Source organism: Anser cygnoides, chromosome Z, assembly GCF_040182565.1.
Source record: "Anser cygnoides isolate HZ-2024a breed goose chromosome Z, Taihu_goose_T2T_genome, whole genome shotgun sequence".
Taxonomy (NCBI): domain Eukaryota; kingdom Metazoa; phylum Chordata; class Aves; order Anseriformes; family Anatidae; genus Anser; species Anser cygnoides.
In genome coordinates this window covers 20220381-20245130 of record NC_089912.1, presented here as the reverse complement: position 1 = coordinate 20245130, position 24750 = coordinate 20220381, and the positions used below count along the sequence as shown (strand labels likewise).

Genomic DNA, 24750 nt, shown 5'->3' with positions numbered 1-24750 from the left:
CCTGCCCGCCCGCGCATCCCGCGCCGGGGGCGCCGCGCCGCGCCGCGCTCCGCCGGGCGGCCGCGCTGTGCAGCTGCCATCGGCTCCCGGGAGCGGCGCGGGGGCCCGGCTGCAGCCCGCCGTGCGCCGCGCCTGCGCCTCGCCCCGCCCGCCCCCGGCTCGGCTCCGCTCCGGCCCACGGCCGCGTCCCCCGGCTCCGGCTCCTGCCCGGGAGAGAAGGGACCGGGGGAGGAGCGGCGGCCACCGCCCGCGGCGTCGCCCCCACCGTGCTCCCGGCGGGAGGGGGAGGCAGTGAGGGTGCTCCGCGGGAGGCGCTCCCTGCCCGGCCCGGCCCGACTCGGCTCGGCTCGGCTCGGCACGGCTGGGTGAGTGCACGGTGCTGCATCGGCCGCCCGACCCCCCACGGGTTGCCCGGCCGAAAATGGGTGACGGCCAAAACAACCCCTACCACCGCCACCACCCCGAATTGGGACGCTTCTGGAAGCTGGCTCGGCGCACAATTCAGTTCCCGTCCGGAGGAATTGAAGGGCAGTTCAACTGCAACAACAGTGACCGTTTTGGGGGGGGCGAAAAGGCAGCGCTCCGAGGTGCCGCAGCCTGAGGATGCCACACACTCGGAGGTACCACACCTGTGCCCGGGGATGGGGCTGTCCTGGCTCCTCAGGGTGTTTTGGGCTTCCCGATAGCTGCTGTAAGGTGGCTGCAAGAAGGAAGGTGTTTTGTGAGTGCCGCCGAACTAGTAAGTCATTCGGTCTGTGCCCGCCAATATTTACTGCACAGAAAACACACAGGAGACCCTGTTTTAGTCGGGAAGTAAAGGTTGTCCATCTCATCAAACAGAAATAAAGACGTGCACGAGGCAGAACAGCTCTGGGATGCTGCCCAGTATGCTGCCTGTGTCTGTCCAGAGTTGAGGCCCATGCAGTTTTTGAGAACATGCGCTTTCCAGTGTCATTCAGAGATCTGTCTGTGGTGCAGGTGGAAGAGATTGTTAGAAAACCCTCACCTCCAGTGTTTTTCCATCTTGCTACAAAAAGGTGTTATGTTCAGGCAAGAAGAATTGGTTTAGGTATTTTGTACCTCACTAGCTATGAACAGGACCATAGAATCAATAGAATGGCTTGGGTTGGAAGGGGCCTTAAAGATCACCAGTCCCAACCGTCCTGCCATAGGCAGGGATGCCACCCACTAGACCACTTTGGCCAAGGCTCCAACCAGCCTGGCCTTGAACACCTCCAGGGATGGGGCATCCACAGCTTCTCTGAGCAGCCTGTGCCAGTGCCTCACTGCCCTAAAGAAGAGGGCATGCGGCCAAGTCCAGCTTTGAGGATCGCCCTGCATGGCTGCAACTGAATTTTATGCTGTAAATGCTTCTGAGAGTTTGGGCAACCTCAGATGTTTCAACCTAGCTAAGCAAGACAGGGAAAAGCAGAAACCTTGCCCAGAGCAGTGTGTCTGCACATGGTACAAATTCTCACATGGTGATGAACGGTTTGTCTCTGGGAAGGGTGTGGGACTGGGATATGAATAAACAGGGGCTGACAGCAACTCTTACTGTCTTGGTTTACATGTAATTATCTTTTCACTTCTTTTACTACTACAAAACCTGCAGCATTAGGCTGAAATCATTTGTTAGTGAACATATATTAGAAAATATTTTTTTCCTTCGGTGTCTCTCCGAACTTTTAAATAATTTTAAGAAGGCCATTTTCAATAATAGTCTTTTCTTTTGAATTCCCTCAAGTCTCATGGTAAATTATTTTCATCTCACCATAGCAAAAGCTCTACTAACAGTGACTTTCAAGAACATCCGTGCTGGTTATTTTTGCTTAACAGTTTCTGTATGAGCAACAATATCATATGATTTTGGAAGCTAGCAAAGAAATGCTGTCTGAATCTCCAGACAAACCACCACTAAGCTGAGAAGAAAACAACGCAGAAGTTGTTGAGTGAATTTAAAGTTATTAATTTGTTTGAATACTATTACTCAAAGGCATTGTTTTAGCAGGAAAAAACATATGAAAAGCTACCAGTGAAACTATCTCTGTAGAAGCTTGCACACATCCAGTTTATAATTAGAGAAAGCAGTCTATTTTCTGACAGAAATTAAGGATACTGTGTAATAGTATACTGTATACACCTGTATGCAGCAAGGTTTAAATAGATAAGGGTTCATTTCTGCTACATTTCTGTAGTAGAAATCATCAGCATTGTGACAAAACTGATAACAGATTTCCTACAGATAAATTTTGTCTAACCTAACTGAACATTCATGATTAGACATATTTTTCCTACACAGTGACTTACTGTTTATGTTTTCAGTACAACGCTTTGGCAACTCCTACTGCTAAATATTTTTACTTTAACAACAGAATATTTCTGTTCTATCACATTAGTTAAAGTCATGAGAAGGCTTTACCCATAATCACTTGGTTATCACGTTTCCTTAATCCTGTGACCATGTCTGGAGACTTTCCAAACTTTTGAAGATATGAATTGTGCCCTCCTCACCAATCTCTCCACTTCAATAGTGGCATTCTTCTACGAGCTATGCAGGTGTATACAATGGCTGATATTTTGTGTTCATCCAAGTAACTGCTGTTTGTCACTGAGGGAAAACAAACAAACAAAATTCACAGTCCTAAGACCTGAGTAAAGTAATTTTACCCTGAGTAAAGACCTGAGAGTAATTTTAAGCTTTTTTTTTTTTTTAAATAAATGCTATAACATGCTAAGCTGTGTTTCAGTTAGCAAATAGGCAGTGTCCCAGAGCAAAGTTACATGATTTCTTATTCCTTGATTTCTTTTGTTTCTAACTCTGCAAGTAAATGCTACTTATCTGTGTACTGTCAGTTTCTTCTTTTTGAAGTCTTTCTGGTTGTATCCTCATCACATCTGAAGTGGATAATCAGGAAAAAAAAAAAAAAAACAACTAATATCTTACAATGATTTTCTTACTGACCTCCATAGGCCCTTGGTAAAATGAAGAGGATGCACAAGAATTCTCCACAAAACTCTTGGAGGATGAAGTTATTTTGGAAGTAGAAGTTATTTTGGAAGTTATTTTGGACCTTCAAAGTGCAGTTCACTGACCCTCCACTAACACTTTTTAATCCAGAAAAGAGCACCCAAACAAAAACAAAACACACATTAAATGAATACTTAGTGAAGCAATGTGGCACTCAGCTGCACCATTGCAAGCTGTGATCTCATTAAAGCTCACAAGTTGAGTAAGGCTTGGCCTGGTCAGTAATTGGAAGGACATCTCTCAGGAAAATATCTCAAGATGTTGCAAAGTTTGATATTGGTGATTCAGTAGATGGCACTTTTCATTTTGGAAAAAAAAAATAATAAAAATCCTATAACCCAGTATTACAAATGGAGTGAACTGAGCACCCACACAAAAGCAGTAATCTGATCATGCTGTTTTATTTATGTTGTTTATTTTAATGTGTGGAGTCACAAAGAGAGTTGGAAACTACGCAGGAAATCACGAGTAATTGTAAAACGTACATGAATCACAGAAATCATTTTTCAAGATAATCAGCCAGACCAGTCATATGAGAAGTACAGAAATGTAATTACTTTAAATTTAGTCACTTTTCTCTTAAAAACAAACAAACAAAAAAAAAAAAAAACAAGAGGGAAAAAGAAAAAAAAAATAAACACCCCAAGTGTTTAACCATCTCGGAGAAGCAGATACACTACCATAAAACTTTCATACTTATTTGTATAGAAGAATATAAACCAAATGAGCACTTTGCAAATTATATATAGAGAACTACATATATATAACGTATGTGAATATGTATATGTGTATTCTGTATATGTAGAACTATGTACATATAGAACTTTCCCCAAGTCATCAGTTTCAGATGAATTAAAAATTAATTTCCTGTTGCCTGTTGAAGGTATTTGGTTTGAGTTTTGTACCATTTACCAAAGCTAAAAGTTGAAAGTCTTCTGTATCAAACAAAACTTTTTATATCTGTATGTTCTAATTTATTTTAAACATTTTCACACTTTCCAAATAAAATTAAAGAATTTACCAGACAAAAAGCTACCTAGGCAAACTAACTAGTTTTGAAGATGATAAATGAAACCTTGATTTATTTTATATCCCTCTTTTGTCCCTAAAGGAAATATTCCATATACAAAATAGGGAAGCACTGAAGCATTAAGCCTGTATTTTTAATCCTAAACAAAATCATGGCAGAAAGCTTCATTCAGTTGCCACAGGCATGCATATTAGACATGTGCTGATTATAATATTCATTTAAAACTTCAATGTTAGTCATATGTTAAACTGTAGTACAATAGCTTATACTACACTATAGTAAAACAATAGGTTAAACTATAGTACAATGTCACTTGCATTCCAAATGCAAGTTAACCACCGTTTTTGATCTTTTACCTTTCCTGTCCAAAAAGAGTAGTGGGCTAATCTCTTTCCAAAAGGCTGCCATATTTAACTGGATGTGGTTGTCTTTTATTATTATTATTATTATTATTACACAATTCTTTGATGGTTATGCTGAAGAAGTCACACTGGCTGTTTTACATTACAGACTGCAAAGTTATTCTTCATTTCGGTAGAGACTAAAATATTGTGAGGGAGCAATTAGAATGTACCCAGCTCCACATGGGGGAGGGTGAAGAACGAGTGGAGAACTTGTGGGTGAGAATTAAGGGGTAGGCTGGTATGGGTGATATTGTTGTGGGGGTGTACTACAGGTCACCATATCAGGAGGAGGTCGACGAGGTCTTCTGCAAGCAGCTGGAAGTAGCCTTGCGATCCCGGGCACTGGTTGTCATGGGGGACTTCAATTATCCAGACATCTGTTGGGTAAGCAACTTGGCTAGTCACGCGCAGTCCAAAAGGTTCCTTCAATGCATTGAAGATAATTTTCTGACGCAGGTGGTGGAGGAACCAACGAGGCTGGGGGTGCTTCTGAACCTTGTTCTTACCAACAAGGATGGGCTTGTTTGGGATTTGAAGGCTGGGGGCAGCTTGGGATGCAGCGACCATGAGATGGTGATGTTCTAGATGGAACTTGGTGGAAGAAGTAAGGCAAAAAGTAGGATTGCTACCCTGGATTTTCAGAGAGCCAACTTCGTCCTCTTCCGGGACCTACTTGGGGGTATCTCACAGGCTAGATTACTAGAAGGCAAGGGTGCTTGTGAGAGCTGGGAAACATTTAAACAACACTTCTTCCAAGCTCAGGATCGGTGTGTCCCGAAGAGTAGGAAATCGGGGAAGGGGGGCAGGAGACCTGCGTGGATGAGCAAGGAGCTCATCAACAAGATCAAAAGGAAGAGGAAGGTCTATGAAATGTGGAAAAAGGGCCTGTCCTCTTGGGAGGAGTAGAGGAATGTTGTCAGGGCCTTCAGGGATGCGACAAAGAAGGCTAAAGCCCACCTGGAGGTGAAGCTTGCAAAAGAGATAAAGGATAATAAGGTGTTTTGTTTTGTTTTTTTAAGTATGTAAACAGTAAAAGAAAGACTAGAGATAATGTGGGTCCCCTGCTGAACGAGGAAGGTGTCCTGGTAATGGGGGACACTGAGAAGGTGGAGATACTGAATGCCTTCTTTGCTTTGGTCTTGTCTTCAAAGACCCCCCCCAGGACTCCTGGACCCTGGAGGGAGGAGAAAGAGTCTGGGAGGTGGAGATCTTACCACTGGTTGACAAGAGAGTGGTTTGGGAGCATCTGAGTGGGCTCAACGCACACAAATCCATGGGTCCAGATGGTATGCATCCACGTGTGCTGAGGGAGTTAGTGGAGGTGATCACTGAACCACTCTCTATCATCTTTGAAAGGTCCTGGAGAACAGGAGAGATGCCTGAAGACTGGAGGATAGCCAGTGTTACTCCAGTCTTCAAGAAGGGCAAGAAGGATGATCCAGGAAACTACAGGCCAGTTAGTCTCACCTCTGTCCCTGGAAACGTGTTGGAACAGCTTGTTCTGGATGCCATCTCCAAACAATTGGAAGAGAAGAAGGTTATGAGGAGTAGTCAGCATGGATTAACAAAGGGAAAATTGTGCTCGACCAACCTCGTAGCCTTCTGTGATGTCATCACTAGCTGGGTAGATGGGGGAGAGCAGTGGATGTTATCTACCTTGACTTTAGCAAAGCTTTTGATACTGTCTCTCACGACATCCTGCTAGCAAAGCTGAGAAAGTGTGGGATAGAGGAGTGGACAGTAAGGTGGGTTGAGAACTGGCTGACTGGCCGAGCTCAGAGGGTGGTGATCGGCGGTGCAGCGTCCAGCTGGAGACGTGTGACTAGCGGTGTTCCCCAGGGGCTGGTGCTGGGTCCGGTCCTGTTCAACATCTTCATCGACGACCTCGATGAGGGAATAGTGTCCGCCCTCAGCAAGTACGCTGATGACGCAAAGCTGGGAGGAGTGGCTGACACGCCAGAAGGCTGTGCTGCCATTCAGCGAGACCTGGACAGGCTGGAGAGATGGGCAGGAAGAAACCAAATGAGGTTTAATAAGAGCAAGTGTAGAGTCCTGCACTTGGTAAGGAACAACTGCACGTATCAGTACAGGCTGGGGGATGACCTGCTGGAGAGGAGCTCTGAGGAGAGGGACCTGGGGGTCCTGGTGGACGACAGGTTGACCATGAGCCAGCAGTGTGCACTGGTGGCCAAGAAGGCCAATGGGATCCTGGCATACATAAAAAGGAGCGTGGCCAGCAGGTCAAGGGAGGTGATCCTCCCCCTCTACTCTGCCCTGGTCAGGCCTCACCTGGAGTACTGTGTCCAGTTCTGGGCTCCCCGGTACAAAAAAGACAGGGATCTTCTGGAAAGAGTCCAGCAACAAAGGGCAACAAAGATAATATGGGCCCTGGAGTATCTTCCCTATGAGGAAAGACTAAGGCACCTGGGTCTATTCAGCCTTGAGAAAAGACTGAGAGAGGATCTTATCAATGTTTACAAGTATCTTAAGTGTGGGAGACAGTGGGATTTGGACAACCTCTTTTCAGTGGTTTGTGGGGACAGGACAAGGGGCAATGATCAAAAAATGGATCACAGGAAGTTCTGCACCAGCATGCGAAAGAACTTCTTCACGGTGAGGGTGACTGAGCACTGGAACTAGCTGCCCAGAGAGGCTGTTGAGTCTCCTCTGGAGATATTCAAGGCCTGTCTGAACGCCTACCTGGGCAACCTGCTCTAGGAAACCTGCTTTGGCAGGGGGGTTGGACCCGGTAATCTCTTGAGGTCCCTTCCAACCCCTACAGTTCTGTGATTTTGTGATTGCCTTCAGTTAAAGGGAAAAAATTAAATGTACTTTCTGATGTGTTGTATAAGTGAATACTGTTATTTAACTTCTTTAAAAACAAATAAAAAAATCCCTTAGGAAGAAAGTCTGGATCACAAAATAAAGTACACAATTCTGAATTAAGTTGGCTCATTTCCAGTCAATAATTAGCAAACATAAGAGAAGTCAGATTAATGGTAATCTCACTGTTTGCACCAAGTTCTTGCCTTACTCCTCTCACCCAAGTTATATTGCATCTTCAACAGAGAAGTAAGAAATACTACGCAGTTGTAAGATAAGCTTACTGAAATGAAGTCCTCTTTGGAGGACTAGAGTTCTATCAAGCTTCCTGGGTGAGCTGTAAATCATAGCAAGCCAACCATCCTCCACCTGGGATATTCCCCAGGCAGTAAATTGCTGTGGGCTTCTTATGGCCAAATTTCAACTACTACTGATATTTCTCTAAAAAAATCGAACACTCTGAGAAGTACACAAAAGAAAGGTTTTAAATGACTTGTTACTTGCAAATCAGTCTTTCAGTACCTAGATAAAGAAATAGAGTATCTTATCAAAAAAGCATGCATCAATTATGAGTTCTTTAATATAATGAAGATCTGCTTTTCAATGTAAAATTCAACAGAGTACTGTATATGGAATAAGACATGAGTATAAAACCAAATTCAGTCAGAATATGGTACCTAAAGCTGATGTGATAATATGAACTTTTCCAAGTGTTACGAACATTGTCTGTTGGTACTATAGAAATTGTAAGTGTCTTCTAACCTTGCATAAATAATTCTCTGTGCAATGCTTTGATTCAACAATGAACCAAAGGATAGACAAAGAAAAAAAACTATTAATCTGGAAGAATAAGACAACTGAACTATCTGCATACGCTCCCTTGAAAGATGCAGGAATATATTTTTGCTCTCTAATAAATGCTCATTTCGATGTCCATTCTTCTAGTGGAGAGAATTAACAAAAATCTCTGACTTAATGCTAACCAATACAGAGTTATATATAACAAAATATAATTAGGAAATGGATAAGGTAATGAAAAACATGCTTATTGCATCTCTTTGGCAAGGATGTATCCTAATGTTTCCAAAGTATAGGAATAATGCAAGATGAATTTTTTTTTTTCTTTTTCTTCGTTGAAGCAGCAATACAGCAATCCTAGAGCAGTATTTTTTGTTAATCATTTCTTGTACTTGTTTTTCAAAATCATTTACTGGAAGTACTGAAGGTTCTATTTATTTATATATTTATTACTGGTTAACTGTCAGCTAACAAATTTGTACCTTTTTTTTTTTTTTTTTCCCTAAGGAAATATTCGTTGGTGTCAAATGTAAAGTACTTCCTGTGGAAGAATATCCCTTTACCACTGGCATTCACTTCAGTAGTACATTATTGCAAACATCTGGAGCGTGCAGAAAAATACAGTCTGGATTCTGTCCTCAAGCACCGTAATCAGAAGCAACAGAAATGGCAAATTAAAAGACTAACTCAAACACAGAAAAGTGAGTTGCAAGAATAAAAAAGTAAACCATCAAATTCTTTAATTTGCAAATCTACAATGGATATATACAGTCTCTATCTCAAAGGCCACTCCAGGTTCTGTGATTAAAAAACTATTTTTTCTATGTCATATGCAGTAAAGCAAAGGTGAACGTTCACATATTCAAGGCTTTCATTTTAGATTGATGAATTATCTATCGACAGACAATGAATCTCTGCCAATTCCTCCCCTATTCCCCAGACTCAAATTATATTAAAAGCCATGGCACAAACTAGGAGAGAGAAGCCAGAAACGTAAATGGGAAGGATCCATTACTCACTGACAAACATAAGACTGGATTGCATGAGTGCCAAGTAGTCCCTTGAGGTACTGACTGTTCTCCAAGACATGGCATGAGTACACATTTGTTCTGTCCATGCCTTACTAAACTGGACCCATAATATGACAGACTCAAGCACCAAGGGGCATCAGTAAAAATTTTCCATGCAATGGAAAGTATTCCTATATTCTACTTCTAAATTCAGTCAGTTTTAAATGAAAACATGTGATCTTTCCATTATTCATTGTCCATTAATTATTATATAATATTAATATTACCTGTTATTAATGTGGCCATTAATGATTTTCCACTATGTTTTTTATTTTTAATGGTATTTTCTATAAAACAATCACCCTTCAGAGTCCTACAATGAATTTCCGTGGAAGTCACATCATTTCTAGCAGTCTCTCAGGACCTATGGCCTGTCTTTAAAATATAAGTTTTACAGTGCTGAATACTAGTATGTACATTTTATCAAATACATCTTTGAAAAACAGTGACAGTTATTTTCAAGCAAGTAATATGTCCAGTGGATGTCCAAAAGTCTCATCCACCAGTCATTCAAAGTGACCATACTCATTTACCTCAGCTCTGAATTTGTTCTGGAGATTTTGTAATTCTCTGCAGCTGTGTATATTGGTTTTACTCGGGTGGGCGGCCGAGCTCCACCACAACTGCTCTCTCACTCCCCCTCCTCAAAGAGGAACGGGGAGAAAATACGATGAAAAGGGCTCAAGGGTTGAGATAAAAATTCACAAAAATGGGCTCTATAGCCTGTGCACTCTGGATAACCCCAGCTGTAATCCCAGCTGAAAAACACAAAAACAACACAGCGACAGAGCTTTAACTTCTTCATAACCAAGAATATGTGTTTTGTTTCCAAACTGTGGAATGGTTTCTGATCTTTTTAGCAAGCAACAGGAGAAATGAGAAATGAAATAGCAGAAGGCAGTTCTACTTTACTCTTTGTGTGTTTTTCTTTTTGTCTTACTGAATACTTCCATGCAACCAGTAACTATACCTAAATTTCTTTCACTGCAGATGTCAAGTACCATATTTAGTAAGTTGCCATATAAATCTCACATATTGCTATTTTTTTTTAGCATTGAAAAATGCTAAGTTCAATTAGCATTGAATTTTCTTGCTCTAAAAAATTTTACACAGAATAAATCTACTATGAAAAGAACTTTAAAAAGTGTAAGTGAAGTGACTGAGAAGAAATTCCCACATATCATTTACAGTCTAAAGATGGGAAAAAACGTACTTTTTATTAAAATGTACATTAGTTTTATATAGGAAGAGCACACTTACTTTGCTCTGGTATCAAGAGACAAGTAAAGAAAGAGCAATTCAAATTTTCTTTGGCTCTTGCCACTGCTCAAGCACTTAACACAAACAAAATACCTTGTTTGTTTTATTTTTTAACATAATTTCTAAATTTCTTACACCGGTTCAAATTTCACCTAACATGGTAAAGATTAAAAGACATGATAGAAACATATTCACTTATTTCTGGTAATTTCTGTTCTTTGTTCTATTCTTTGTACTACAGCAGTATGCAGAATTGCCCCATTTAGCATAACTTACCTGTGTAAGTTTGTGACTATGACAAGTTTGCATTTGAATTAAACAAACAAACAAAAACAACAACAATAAAAAAGTAGAGCTACAAAAGATTTTAGAAACATCTTAAAATTCTACTCAATTTTGCACATTGTTTGCAGTGAAGTATTGACTAAAACTTCCATAAATATCTGAGAGCACCAACGTTCTGCAACTTCTGGAACTTGCTTGAACTAGAGTCCCTGAAAGCAAACACAATCCTAAAACTGTATCATCTGACAAAATATCATATCAAGCCAACCATTTAGCCAGTTTATAGCTAGTTTGGCCTGACTCAGACTACTACTGAAAGCCTCTCTTCTTTCTCTGTAAGGTTCAAGGGAGATATTTTCTTGCTTTGACAGACATTAGAATCTTTAATACCATTCCTAAATTTCCATGGAATTACACCTCCCCTAAATTTATGTGTAAGTCCAAGTTTTACAGAAATTGCAGGGCTGATTACCTGCATTTGTGATTTTGGGATCCAAACTTTTAGTGGTTTCTTAATCGTTTGCTACTGCAGAAAGCAACTAATCCCTGTTAAAGAGAAAAATTTATTTAAAAAGGTAGGGGGTTTATGCCCAATCCTATTTATTCAGGATCCAAAGGCTTCCCTGAGCTCCCAAGGTTCATCAGATGAAGCATCCTTTGTCCAGATTTATAGAAGGGACATATGTAAATATGACTTTGTTCTCACAGAGCACCCCCAAGCCAAGCCAAGCCAAGTTCTTTTACAGTTGCGCAGGTTGCATAAGAGACTTAATTCATTCACACGAATTCCAATCAGTGGAGTGAGAAACAGAAAATTATAACTCTTGGATCATTTAAGAGTTTTTTACATTCGATTCCACTTTCTGCAATGGGAAACAAATGTAATTATTGATGGTGGTTATTCAAGAAATGGACAAAAATTCATCCCCATTTCTAGAATCATCTCTAGTGATTCTGAAGTGGTGAAATTTTTATCAAACCTCTGCTTTTATGTGATGCTTTTACGTGAAGTTAGTTGACTTTCTGACTACTTAAGGTCCGGTGTTGCTATACATCAGTTTACTATATTTGAAATGCTTTTTGCATGTCAGAAATCCAAGTCATTACACTCTCTCAGCTGAGGAGTAGAAGATGAGTATGAACTGTACTATAATTGGAGGTAAATAAAATAATCTCTTTGATTTTATCTTTGTCATAGGCAGGACTTCATACATGCAAAGTTACAAAGGCAAGAATCTCAAACCATAATGTGAAAGAGGTCTGTGCAGAACTGACTGCCATGGCTCCTTTATGCATCTTTTGGGGTAAAATGACTCAGGTTTGTTTTTCCACAGCACTGCCAAATCAGACATTAGGAGGCTTGGTAAGTCAGTGTCTGTTTACTTTTTATCTTAACAAAAGATGCACGTGACAAGCCATCAGATTCAGAGTTTTAAGTTTGTAGATTTGCTGCTGCTTTTTCTTAGTAATTGTAAAAATATTTAATATTGTAACTGTGTTTTAAACATTGCACAAATTGTTCCTATGGCAATTAGACACAAGAGCAGGGATTGCAGCCTAGATTTTGCACTCCTAGCAAGAAACTTTGAGTTATAGGATCAAACTCACACAAGCTCTTACTGATGATTTCACTGAAGTTTATGAACTGCAAACTGATATGTCCAAAGTTTCAAGACTACTTAAGTCTCACTACCTCAATGTACTGAAAATTAGCCTCTCATTTATGGATAGGCCTTGTCACACAGATGAATGTAACACTGTACTGAATCCACTGAGACAGAAAAGAGGATTGAATCTAGCACCTTTACTGTGATCTAAGCCTGTCCTAGGCCACCAGAGAAGAGAAGGAACATAGTCCTCTGTTGATACATGTATGTCAGCCCCAAGAGATGTGTTGTACTTGAAGGCAGGCACTTCAGCAAAGAGAATTCCTCATTTTGGATCTGGGCTTAAAAGGAGGCATATGGATTCCTAGTTTTTGCAAGTAAGAATTTTAGAGATTAATGTGGCTTCTGACAAAAGTGCTGGAAGCAAGCGTTTACCTTGTTAATCTCTTTTCCGTTAGCTTCAGTGGAAGAAATTTCTGAAATGTAGTGTTTTAAATTTCACAAGTTCAAAATTACTGAATTTGTTTTTTAAAGACCTGGCTACTTTTAAATTCATACAGGGAGGAAGAGGAAGCATCGTTCAGAAATGGTTTTGTTTGTAAAACTTTATAATTAGAGTTGGAGTCGTAAATAACTAAAGATATAGTCTGTATTTTTGTCATATGACAAGCATTTCAGGTTTGAATGATGACAGGAACAGTCTCTAACGTGCAAAAAAAGTTTGTCAACCAATATTCTTATATATTTGGATGACACTCTTAGTATTAAGTGATGCAAACCATATGAGGACCTAAACAAATAGTCATCACTCACTGACTTTTGGCTAAGGCCAGGCTCACCTCCCTTTTTACACTTCTATTTCTTTAAATACAAAACAGTGACTTTAGGGGAAAAACATGTTGGCTCTATTGTGTGACAAGATAGGATTCTTGAAGCTTTCCATATCCTGGCATGCAACTGTTTGGATGATGTCCAAAATACTTATGTATTTTATTCCAACTGACATGTAACTTACTCCTGCCACAGTCAAGACCTGAAAAGGTTTATTCAGTAAGTGTAGAAAGTTTTCTTGCGTCAGACGTAGTTTTTTTAGCTTTTACACCAGGATCTCCCAAATTTATTTTATTCATCTATTTTTGTTACTTTTGGCTTTACTCTTTTTCAGATGGAATTTTCATTGCTTATGGAGTTTACTAAACCTTCAGGTTGTAAACTGATATATAATATGTGATATATGATTTTGGAGACCTTTTGTACATTATCTTCATCTGAGAGCAGATAACACATCAAGAAAAAAAATGAGTGATCACAAGTATTAATTTTTATCTACATTAAAAATTGAATTCATACATCCACAATGACTAAACTATAATATTAAAAATCTTTATTGAATAAAAGCATATACTTTAAATCAAAATTAATGGCAATTGATGAACATACTATTTCAAATATTGGATAATATACTGAGATAGTCCTGTGACAAATAGGAGTGAGTCATTGTCTTACTCTTCAGGCTATAAATTCATACTATTACCACCTCCTTATGAATCTTGTATTATGTCACACCTTCCATCTCTGGTTTCATAGGACACTTACATGTGAAGCAAAAGATGTGTATCTGAATTAAGTCAAGAAGATTTTAGGGTCTCCAAAATCCTTAGTGAATTATCTGATCACTTATAGCCAAAATGTGCCACAGCTTACCACCTAAGCATTGGGTTAAATTCTAATAATCCTGCATTGCTTTTGGAAGAAGTGACACAATAGCATACCTTCTGGAGTGATTCTCCAGCAAATGAGAACTCTTGGTTATTCTCAGAAAAACAGCTAGTTTCCCAGGAATAATGGGATTTAAGATGCAGCACTTTCCTTTTGGTTAGTCCTAAGCAGTTCTTCTGGTAGCATACTCTATTTTGGTTGTGTACTTTTTCTATGAGCAACAAAAAAAAAACCTTCCCTTCACCTCACAGTGATTTCTGGCCTCCCCTCCACAGGTCAGGTATCTTAGAGTTGATGTCACAATGCTCAAAGCTTTGTTCACATTTTTCTCTGGAGTTAGACACCTTTAGCTGCGTCACTGGATATCACTATTCTGTTGGGATAGGACCCAGAGGATGATAGCAGCTGAGTACAAGCTATCATTACTAGAATAGTTTTTCTGACCTGAACTCTGCTCACTATCCATATCAGATGAGAAAAGACCAGGAATGCCTTTGGAATCTGTCTGGACAGAGCAAGGTTGACTTTTAGTCCATAGAGGTGTAACCCAACCAAGATATTAAAATCTCATCATATCATATATCTCTTATGTACATGTATCTGTATCATATATGTCAAATGTCATATATGTATCTGTATCATATATGTCATCATATATGTCATGATATGTATCATATCATATATTTATATGTATATGCGTATGTATATGTATCATATAACCTGATGGCTGTTACTCACAGATGAAGTTGCAGGTCTGGTGTTAGAGTGTCAGAAGATCTTGAGAGAAACAGCTGTGGTTGCACATTTGCCTGGCTTCCTACTGTTAGGGTTAATTAGAAACTTCACTGCTGAGTGTACCTGAAAATTTCTGACACGATATGGAATTGGTGTCTGAGAAGACTTGAATCTGCACCTTTGTGGAGAATTCCTTAATCAAGGAATGGCAGTGGTCCTCAGGTTTTCTTCCATTTCAAACAACAGGGATGTTTCAGGGATACATTTGTCGACCAAGCAGACAGTAGATCTTTTCCTTTAGGATACAGACCAAGTGTACTGCACATGAGGAAACAATGATGCTCTGCATATACAAATTATCCAACACTTCTCGCTCCACTTGATACAATCAAATAATTTTTTTTGTACATCCATGCCCACAGTCAAAGACCCTCACTAGTCAACTGTTATAGATAGAAAAATTAGGGATTACCATTTTTGGTCTATTTCTTTCATAGATATGAGCTCTAGACAGGCTGCAAATCAGAGAAATTTTTCTGCTTCTGGTAGCTTGTTCCTATCTTCCATCTTGTTTCAGGCTTCATGAATCGTTTCCCATAATAATAATTGTTGTATGCTATTATTCTATGTAATATTGTCACTGTTGTAAACCCAGATGGTCTGGTTTATCTGTATCTGAAGTTTGAATGCTTATGTGCTAATCTTACCTCAAAAAATTCTTGTAAGATTTGATTGGATAGCAAGGTCTGAGACAAGTTTATTATCCACAAGGCATGATGTTAACAAGCATGTTTTGACAGGGTTTAATAAATACAAACCCATGGTCAGTCACCTCCATAATGCAGCTCTAGATCAATACAAAGTATTTTTGACTTCCTTTGTCTTGACCTAATTTTCAAAAAATTGTGTGTTAGATTGCACCTGCACTCTGATATAGATGTTCATGTACTATAGCTCTCTTCCAAATCTGTATTAATTACAAGTATTTTAATATTTGCATTACTCCTGTTGTCTTTTTGTCACATAGCTTTTACCATCCTCTTCACTTTGTTGGACTATTCTGCAAAAGATCTGTCAGCCACAGTGGTATAGCACCTACTTTGGTTGCTGTTTTGGCCAAGCCCTTAGATGAGTACAGATATTAAACAATGCTCCAGAAATGCACAACAGTCACAAGACATAAGTTGCATCACTGGGTGAAGGGATAAACCCAATTGTTTCCAGGATGGAAAGCAGACAGAAATGAGCTGCTGCTGCCAGAGAAGTTGCCTCTGCAGTTTGCCTCTGTCCATGCATGGGAATTGTATGTAATGTTTTGCAGGTGGACCCTGCCTAATACTGATCTTAGAAACTTTTGGAAATCATGCCGTGATTTCACTCTTTTTTTCTGTTAAAACTGTTTGAACAATTATGGTAATTATATTTGTTATCTACAGAGAAATTCCAAGACTGAGAGTCACATGTGGCATTATGATTAAAGCATGTATTTGCAGAGAAGCATCTGCTACTCTTTTCTAACATTAGAAGTGTTATTGCTAACTAGGCAGAACTAGAACACAGGTCTCCTCTTCTACACACTCAGTTGCTGTAACTGTTCATTTACATACAACTGATGTAAGTAGGTATATTTAGGCCATACCCAGCATTTAAAGAAACAAACCATGAGAAAGTTAAGTTAGCAGGTGATTTAAAGTTATTTTGCTAATATGTTACATATTGTAGAATCATAGAATCATAGAATGGCTTGGGTTGGAAGGGGCATATCATCTAATTCCACCAACTCCACCATGGGCAGGGACCCCTCCTACTAGACAGGTTCCCCAAAGCCCCATCCTACCTGGCCTTGAACACTTCCAGGGATGGGGCATCCAGAGCTTCTCTGGGCAACCTGTTCCACTGCCTCACCACCCTCTGAGTAAATAATTTCTTAGTTATATCTAATCCAAACCTACACTTTTTTACTTTAAAGCCATTCCCCCTTGTCCTGTCATTACATCCCCTGACAGAGTCCAAAGCCATTCCCCCTTGTCCTGTCATTACATCCCCTGACAGAGTCCCTCCCCAGTTTTCCTGTAGGACCCCTGTAGGTACTGGAAGGCTGTTGTAATGTCTCCCTGGAGCCTTCTTTTATCCAGGATGAACAACTGCAGCTCCCTCAGGCTGCCTTCACAGGAGAGGTGCTCCAGTCCTCTGGTCATTTTCGTGGCCCTCCTCTGGACTCGTTCTAATACGTCCATGTCTTTCCTATGCAAGGGGTTCCAAAGCTGAATGCAGTGCTCCAGGTGGAGTCTTGCAAGAGCAGGGTAGAGGGGGAGAATCACCTCCCTCACCCTGCTGGCCACACTTCTTTTGATGCAGTCCAGGATACAGTTGGCTTTCTGGGCTGCAAGCTCACACTGATGGCTCATGTTGAGCTTCTCATCAACCAACACCCCCAGGCCTTTCTTCTCAGGGCTGCTGTCAATCTGTTCTCCACCCAGCCTGTATTTGTGCTTGGGATTGCCCTGACCCAGGTGCAGGACCTTGGCGTTGTTGAACTTCATGAGGTTCTCAGAGGCCCACCTCTCAAGCCTGTCCCAGTCCCTCTGGATGGCATCCCTTCCTTTCAGCATGTCGACTACACCACACTGCTTGGTGTTATTGGCAAACTTTCTGAGGGCACACTCAATCTCCCCCATATAACCCATGTCACCAACAAAGATTTTAAACAGTGCGCCAGTCCCAATACCAGTGTCCCTGAGGAATACCACTCATTACTGATGTCCACTTGCACATCAAACCATTGACCACAATTCTTTGAGTGCAACCATACACCCATTTCCTTGCCCACCAAGTGGTCCATCCATGAAATCCATGTCTCTCCAATTAAGAGACAAGGATATTGTGTGGGACAGTATCAAATGCTTTTCAGTTGTTCTACCCCTATGCACTATTGCTGTAACCTTATCACAGCGGGCCATTAGATTTGTCTGGCATTATTTGCCCTTAGTGAAATCATGGTGAATGTGCATTGAATACTGTGATATGTAGTATAAAAATGTAAAAATGAAGATATGCTTGAATTACTAGTGGTTCACAACCTTTCTGAAGATAGTCTTATTTTCAACAAACACAAGACCATTTAGATGTTCTTAAGATGATGTACGTTTTTAGGTATATTCTTGTTCTTTGCCCTCTGACAGGTTTTAACAAGCAGAGCTGGTGTCTGAGTTTTCTTGCCAGAAACAGAGATAACTTTTAGTTTCTATGGGAACAGCCGATAAGGACATGATGTTGCAGGTTAAAAAGCTGGCACAGTTGATCTCAGTGGACAAGGAGAAACCGGCAGTAAATGCCATTAGACGGTGAATGTGCTTGCAACGAAGATGAGAGGATCTAAAGGCCTGTACTGGATCCTCATGCTTTGTTTCTGCAAACAGCAGCTGTGAGGTTGCTCTTAAGCCCTGGTGGCTTCCAGTGGAAATTTGTACTTTGTACTTCGGGGCTTAAAGCAGGACAGGGTGCTGCACTTACCCTGATGTGAGTGCTAAGGAGAGTAGGGATAAAGACTGATATGAGTCCTGATAGAGCAGCTTTGGGAAAACAAGTACAGCCATTTCTGGAGCTGCAAATAATAAAGCAGTGGATCACTTTAAGGTAAGAATACATAGCAAATAAGATTTCTTCCTCTTTCTTGTCACTAATACCCTTCATTCATTACAATTCTGACTTTAGAGAAAGAAACTATGCCAGTTCTGTTCATATCATACAAAATTTGACTAATTTCAACTGGGTATTTGAGAACATAACTGCTCTTAAAGTCTTTTAAAATCCAACAAAAGGATCATTCACTCAAGAACTGGAAAGACCTGACTTCCAACAGAAGCTCTAGAAAGACAGATTAGGTTTATATGTTCTCAGACAGAGAGAGAGTTTTAATGATAGAGGCTTCCCATGTCTCAGCTCTAGAAAGACAGATTAGGTTTATATGTTCTCAGACAGAGAGAGAGTTTTAATGATAGAGGCTTCCCATGTCTCTGGGTGAGTTACAGTGGGGTAAGTAGCTTGCATGTATGCCTTTCTTCCAAAAAGTGTTCAGATTTGAAATTCCTTTTTGAGAGGCGTGTTGCCTGGAGCAAGTCACTGAATTCAGAAAGAGAAGCAGAGATGAAGACTATCTCCCTGTTTAACAAATGAACGGTTGATGACCAGCCTCACAAATACTCACCTGTCCCCAAATACTGAATTGAGAGTTTGAACACTGAACACGGAACAATAGTTTCTACAGCATTTAGGAGCCTTCAGTTAATTGCTGCCATGCTGAGGTTAAATCATCTTGCAGACCTACACCTGAGCTTCCACTTCATACTTAAACAAGCTTTTTTTTTTTTTTTTTTTTGTTAAAACCTTGTTTTTTATGTGTAGAATCTTGATTTCAGACAGCTATATCATCAAATATTGTGCTTAGAGAAACAAAATATTTACTAAACAGCTTTTAAAAGTTCATCTCAAATTTAAATGGTTAAATATTTAAAAAAAATATTAGCATATATAATACTAAAAGTACTAGTAGGTCTTTGAGGTAATACTTAAATAGCTGTGTCATAATATAAATAGTTGTGTCATAAATACATAAATATCAGTTTAACTAATCTTGTTAATTAGGATAGGATAGGATAGGATAGGATAGGATAGGATAGGATAGGATAGAATAGAATAGAATAGAATAGAATAGAATAGAATAGAATAGAATAGAATAGAATAGAATAGAATAGAATAGAATAGAATAGAATAGAATAGAATAGAATAGAATAGAATAGAATAGAATAGAATAGAATAGAATAGAATAGAATAGAATAGAATAGAATAGAATAAGTTGCAAGGGACCTACAAAGATCCTTAGGTCCAACTTCAAGCATGACCACTTCTCTCTAAGCAAAAGTTAAAGCGTGCTACTGAGAGCATTGTACAAATGAACACTGACATGCTTGGGGCATCAGTTACCTCTCTAGGAAGCTTGTTCCAGTGTCTGATCACCCTCACGGTGAAGAAATTTTTCCTAATGTCCAGTCTGAACACACCCTGGTGCAGCTCTGTGCTTTTCCCATGCCTCCTGTCATCACTTACCAGGGAGAAGACACCGGCATCTCCCTCTCCACTTCCCCTCCTCAGGAAGTTGTAGAGAACACTGAGGTCACCTCTTCGCCTCCTTTTCTCCAGACAAGACAACCCAAGTGGCCTCAGCCTGTCCTTATAGCAAATGTTTCACCAGATTTGTTGCCCTCTTCTGAACACATTCAAGGAACTTAATACCTTTTGCGTATTTTAGAGCCCAGAACTGTATGCAGTATTCAGGGTGAGGCTGCACCAATGCTAAAAACAGCAGGAGGATCACCTCTTTGGACCAGCTGGCTGTGCTGTGTTTAACACACCCCACAAAGTCTTTTGCCATCCAGGCTTCCAGGACTTGTTGCCTGCTCACCCTGAGCCTGCTGTCACCAGCACTCCCAGGCCCCTTTCTGCAGGGCTGCTTCCCAGCCACTCACCTCCCAGTCTGTGCCTGTACCTGGCATTGCTCCATCCAAGGTTAATTCTTGAATTAACAAAGCAAGATCTTTTATATTTGAAAATAACAGGTTATCTGCTTGAAGAAGTATTTTGTAATATTTATTTATTTGAATTAAACTTTAAGAAACTGAATATATTCCTTGTAAACACCTATTAACTTTGCATATATTTCAGTAAACAAGGAATGTATCCTCGTATCACAAAACAGTGGGTTCCATCAACTCCAACTTTCCTAAATCACACTTGCAATGACTGAAACTATCAAATTTACACAAAAGAGCAGTGGAAAAATAATTTAAGAACACATTTGGTTTCACATATGTTTGCAATAAAACTGTTGTTTTAAATGACTTAATTAGAACTGTGTGTCATACTTACTGGAAACTAGCATAATGGCATCATTGTGGCCACAAAAGTCAGGGAGGGATTGAAAGGACTGGGAGTGGAAGGAAGACAGAAAGTATTTTAAAATTCCCAAAGAGTTTAACAGTTCCAGTAAAAATAATTAATTGATTAATTAATTATTATTATTAATAAATAAATAAATCCCAACCCTCTGCTTTAATCACATGCCTCTGTGTGTGAACACATGTTTTCCTAAGGGGAGAACTGTGAGTTTGTTTTCAGCAACGTGTTTCATCCTTACGAAGTAATGTTCCCAATGTCTGGCTTAAGCTGTGCTGCAGATCTTGTAGTGGCACCACACAGAAAAAAGGGGAACTGTACTGCCCCTGCCTTTGTTTCTATTCCATGGGATTTTCCACTTGGCAGCTTTAGTTAATGTCAGTGTTCCTCATAAGTCCATCTAACACATTATGGAAGGAAGGTTGGTGAAACTTCGTGGCACAGCAACCATCAGTTGTGATGCTGAGAAGTTTCTGAAATGAAAATGAAAGCCATTTTTTGTGGCTTCTGCTGATGTCCCCAGAACAGGTATCCTCTTTCAGGCCCCTGCTCTTTGAATCCTGGCTTTGACCTGCTAGCTCTTTGTTCACTCAGAGAAGGATTTTAAAAGCTTGCCAGGCATAATACTTTTTCCCCACAATCTTAGTAACCTTTATGTTAACATTTCATGTCATATGTTCCAGCTTCAGGTAACTTTCCATCATATCAGCATTGATCTGGCAATGCCACAAAGCCCAGCTTCTTCCAACAGTCCCACTTAGATTTACACCTTCCATGATAGCTCTCTCTTCTCCCTTACAGTAACTTTAGAATATGATTATTATTTAACTCAATTTATGAACAGAATATGTTAATCTCTTCCTTGCTTTTACACAGAGTGAGGGGGTACATTTCATTAGCTAATTTTCCATTGGTAGCAGCTGCCACCTTTCCAGACCATTATTAATGGCTTCTGTCAAGCCTGATCCCTTCAAACACTTTGTCATATCAGCAGCATCCCATACATTGTTTTTGATGTTTGCTGTCACAGTGCGTTGTGTTCCTCAGAAATCTAATACCATGAGCATAATATGAAAGTTTAATCACACTGATGAACAGACAGCCAATTAATGTATGTATGGTACCTCAAAGCATTCTAAACATCAAGGAATAATACACACTAACATGTGTAACTGGGCCAATTTTAAAAGATACATAGATATTTTAAAAATAAATTAATATCTTAAGATAAGTTCTTATATGTTGAGAAAGCTAATTAACATTGAAGTTAGAGGTGTAAGTAACTTTTAAATTTTCAATTAATGTGACTAAAAAATGGAAATTTCTTCTTACCATAAGTTTCATTAAAAAATAAAATAAAATACACTGCATCTCAAGAGAATTCAAAGTCATAAATTTCTCTGTTGTTTTCCTGAACTCTTCCTTTAGTACCAGAAATCGAAAGCAGATTCTGCCTCCTTTTCCCTTTCCAATTTCAGTATCTTCCAAGTATGTTGGCAGTCAGTTTGTCTGAAGATCTTTTCAGTGTCTCAGCAATTAGTCAGGTAGGCAATCTAAGAGCTGGGAAACAGCAAAGACTTGCTTGCTTATCAGGAAGAATAAAATAATGCATGCTTTCCTAATAGACTACCATCCCCCTCTGCTACCACACCCTCACTCCCACCCTCTCCATAAATAGATGAAGAAAAAAATAAAAGCTTTCTTGATAGGGGCTAGAAATAAATTAAAAAAAAAATCATATTCATATGCATGTTTTTTTCTACTATGCCTCAGTGGTGCAGAATTTAATGGTTTGGGGCCTGATATAGCTTAGTTTTACCTCCTAACTTCAGGTTATGAATGTTTTCTGTACCACACAAATGCTTATTTTAATCTGTATTTTCATTTGATTTTTTCTTCTGAGTGTGCCTCTAAGAATATACAATAATATACGAAAGACAAAACAATGCGGAATCACATGTATCATTGCCCTTAGTAAAATCCATACACTTGAAATAAAACAGAAGAAATCATATTAGGAAAAGAATAGCCAATAGCCTCACTCTCCTGTCCCTGTCTCCCCACTTTTTATAAGAATTTGAAAACATTTCAGATCCTCTGTAACAGATACTGGTTAAAAAAATATGGGGGGGGGGGGGGGGGGGGTTAGAACACGATGTTGCATACTCCTTAGAATCAGTAATAAGTCTGAATCACAGATGGAATGAAATAGAGAACTCTTGTCTCTGTCTTAGTTACATATATCTACGCTCAAACAGAAATTACCATTATCAAGTCTGTAGTATGGCTTTTTTCCCATCAGCGGTCTTTAGAATTAAACACATCTTTGCTGAAGAGAGGCTGTTGTACTGTTCCTTTCCTTCTTTTCTCTTTTAGTCTAAATTTCATTAAAAATCCTTCTAAAGCTAGAAGTTTACTTTGATTTCTACAGCCTCTGGAGAGAAAAGGAATTACATTAGAATTTAAGTGATGGAGAGCACTGGCAAGATTAAATCTTATCTAAAAAGGAAGAGGCTTAGGAGAAAAATGCTTACAACAATGACAACAACAAAACCAGTCACCAACAACAAGGTGACTAGGATAAGGTTTGAATTCTTACAAGGGAATGCCCATCTTTTGTCTTTAAGAAATTTGTGATTCCAAGTCAACTATTTGTTTCTCCATTTCTGCTTTACAGTAGAAAACACAAAACTCCTGTTCAATTGCTGGTTACGAATAAGGCAAACAGTAGTCTGTTAAGGAAGAAATGATGTCAAATGGAAATCACTAGTCATTTATTCTTGAGAAATTTATAGAATGTGGAAGAAAACTAATCTTGTTTATCTGTTGTATGCTCTGTCTGTTATAGTTAAATTTCTTAACAAATCTACCCATGTAGCTGCAAATGTTCCAAGCAATGGAGTTGGTAAAACATGCTATGTTCTGAAGATGCAGTTATACTCACTTCAACACGTTTCAAGTTTGTGAATCTTGGTCAGGGCACTAATGATTACTCATCAATTAGACCAGCAGAATTAGTGAATAATTGCAGTAATAATGACTATTTGTACAGTTAGAGATTAAAGTGGTTATTCTATTGCCCTGTAATCATATGCCTATATTGACTGGGCTGGGAAATTTTTATCTTTCCAAGTCTGGTCCTTTTTATTTGATGGTGAACTAAGAGACAGTATATTAGCATGCTGTCTTTGCACATAAACTAGGTAAGCTTCAGCAGTGCAGTAAATTCCAGGTACATGAAGCAGAGAGGAGGCTCCACTAATCAGAAGGGTGCTGGTCATTTTTCCTGGTGTAATATGTTGTCTTTGAGACTCAGGGTTGTTAAAAAGGTAGAAGCATGATGTGGTACTAACACTCCAGATGTCTGTCTTGCTGAATAATAAACTAACATGAATATATTTTTCCCTAATTTTGGCAAAATTTATCACAACAAAATGCCTAAAGCTGTGAATATATTCTATCCACCTCTAATACAAAATAATATTTTAAAGCTATTATGCAATTAAATGTACTCGGGCATCCAGTTCTTTTATTATTACATGATTTTAAATTTGTTGAAATGTAAATTGAAATATACTAGGAAATACATCTTATTGCTGAATAATAATTATTTTAAATAGAAGAGATTAGTGGGTGTCTTTTATTTATGGGTTATGGAGTGAAGTTTTGGGGGGCAAAATGTTACTGAAGTGTTGAAATTGCAGAGATAGGCCACAGTATTTTTTATATCTTTTCAAAATGTGCTCTGAGTATTTCAGCTTACCGTTGGCTTTTAGCCAGGATGCTCTGCTCCTCTTAGAGAGTGCTTAGGCACCTGTTGATGAAATGGATGATAAATTGCAAGTCATTTTTGACTGAGTACAGAAAGGGAAAAGCTCAATTCATTATAAGCCTCTGGTGAAATTAAGAAAATAAATAAATAAACAAATTAACATCTCAGTAACATAATAGACAAAACAACAAACTAAGGAAATAAGACAAATATTCTACTGAGGACTGAAGACCTTATAGTAAAAATATGGTAGTAAATTACTTGCTA

The 24750-nt window shown here is 39.3% G+C and overlaps 1 long non-coding RNA gene across 1 annotated transcript; it reads left to right on the top strand.

Annotated features, from left to right (window-relative positions):
• Positions 1-196: 196 nt before the first annotated feature.
• Positions 197-16353, top strand: LOC136788899 (uncharacterized). Its single transcript, XR_010827450.1, has 3 exons — positions 197-739; positions 8591-8784; positions 11897-16353. It is a non-coding gene; the product is annotated as an uncharacterized lncRNA (long non-coding RNA).
• Positions 16354-24750: the final 8397 nt, after the last annotated feature.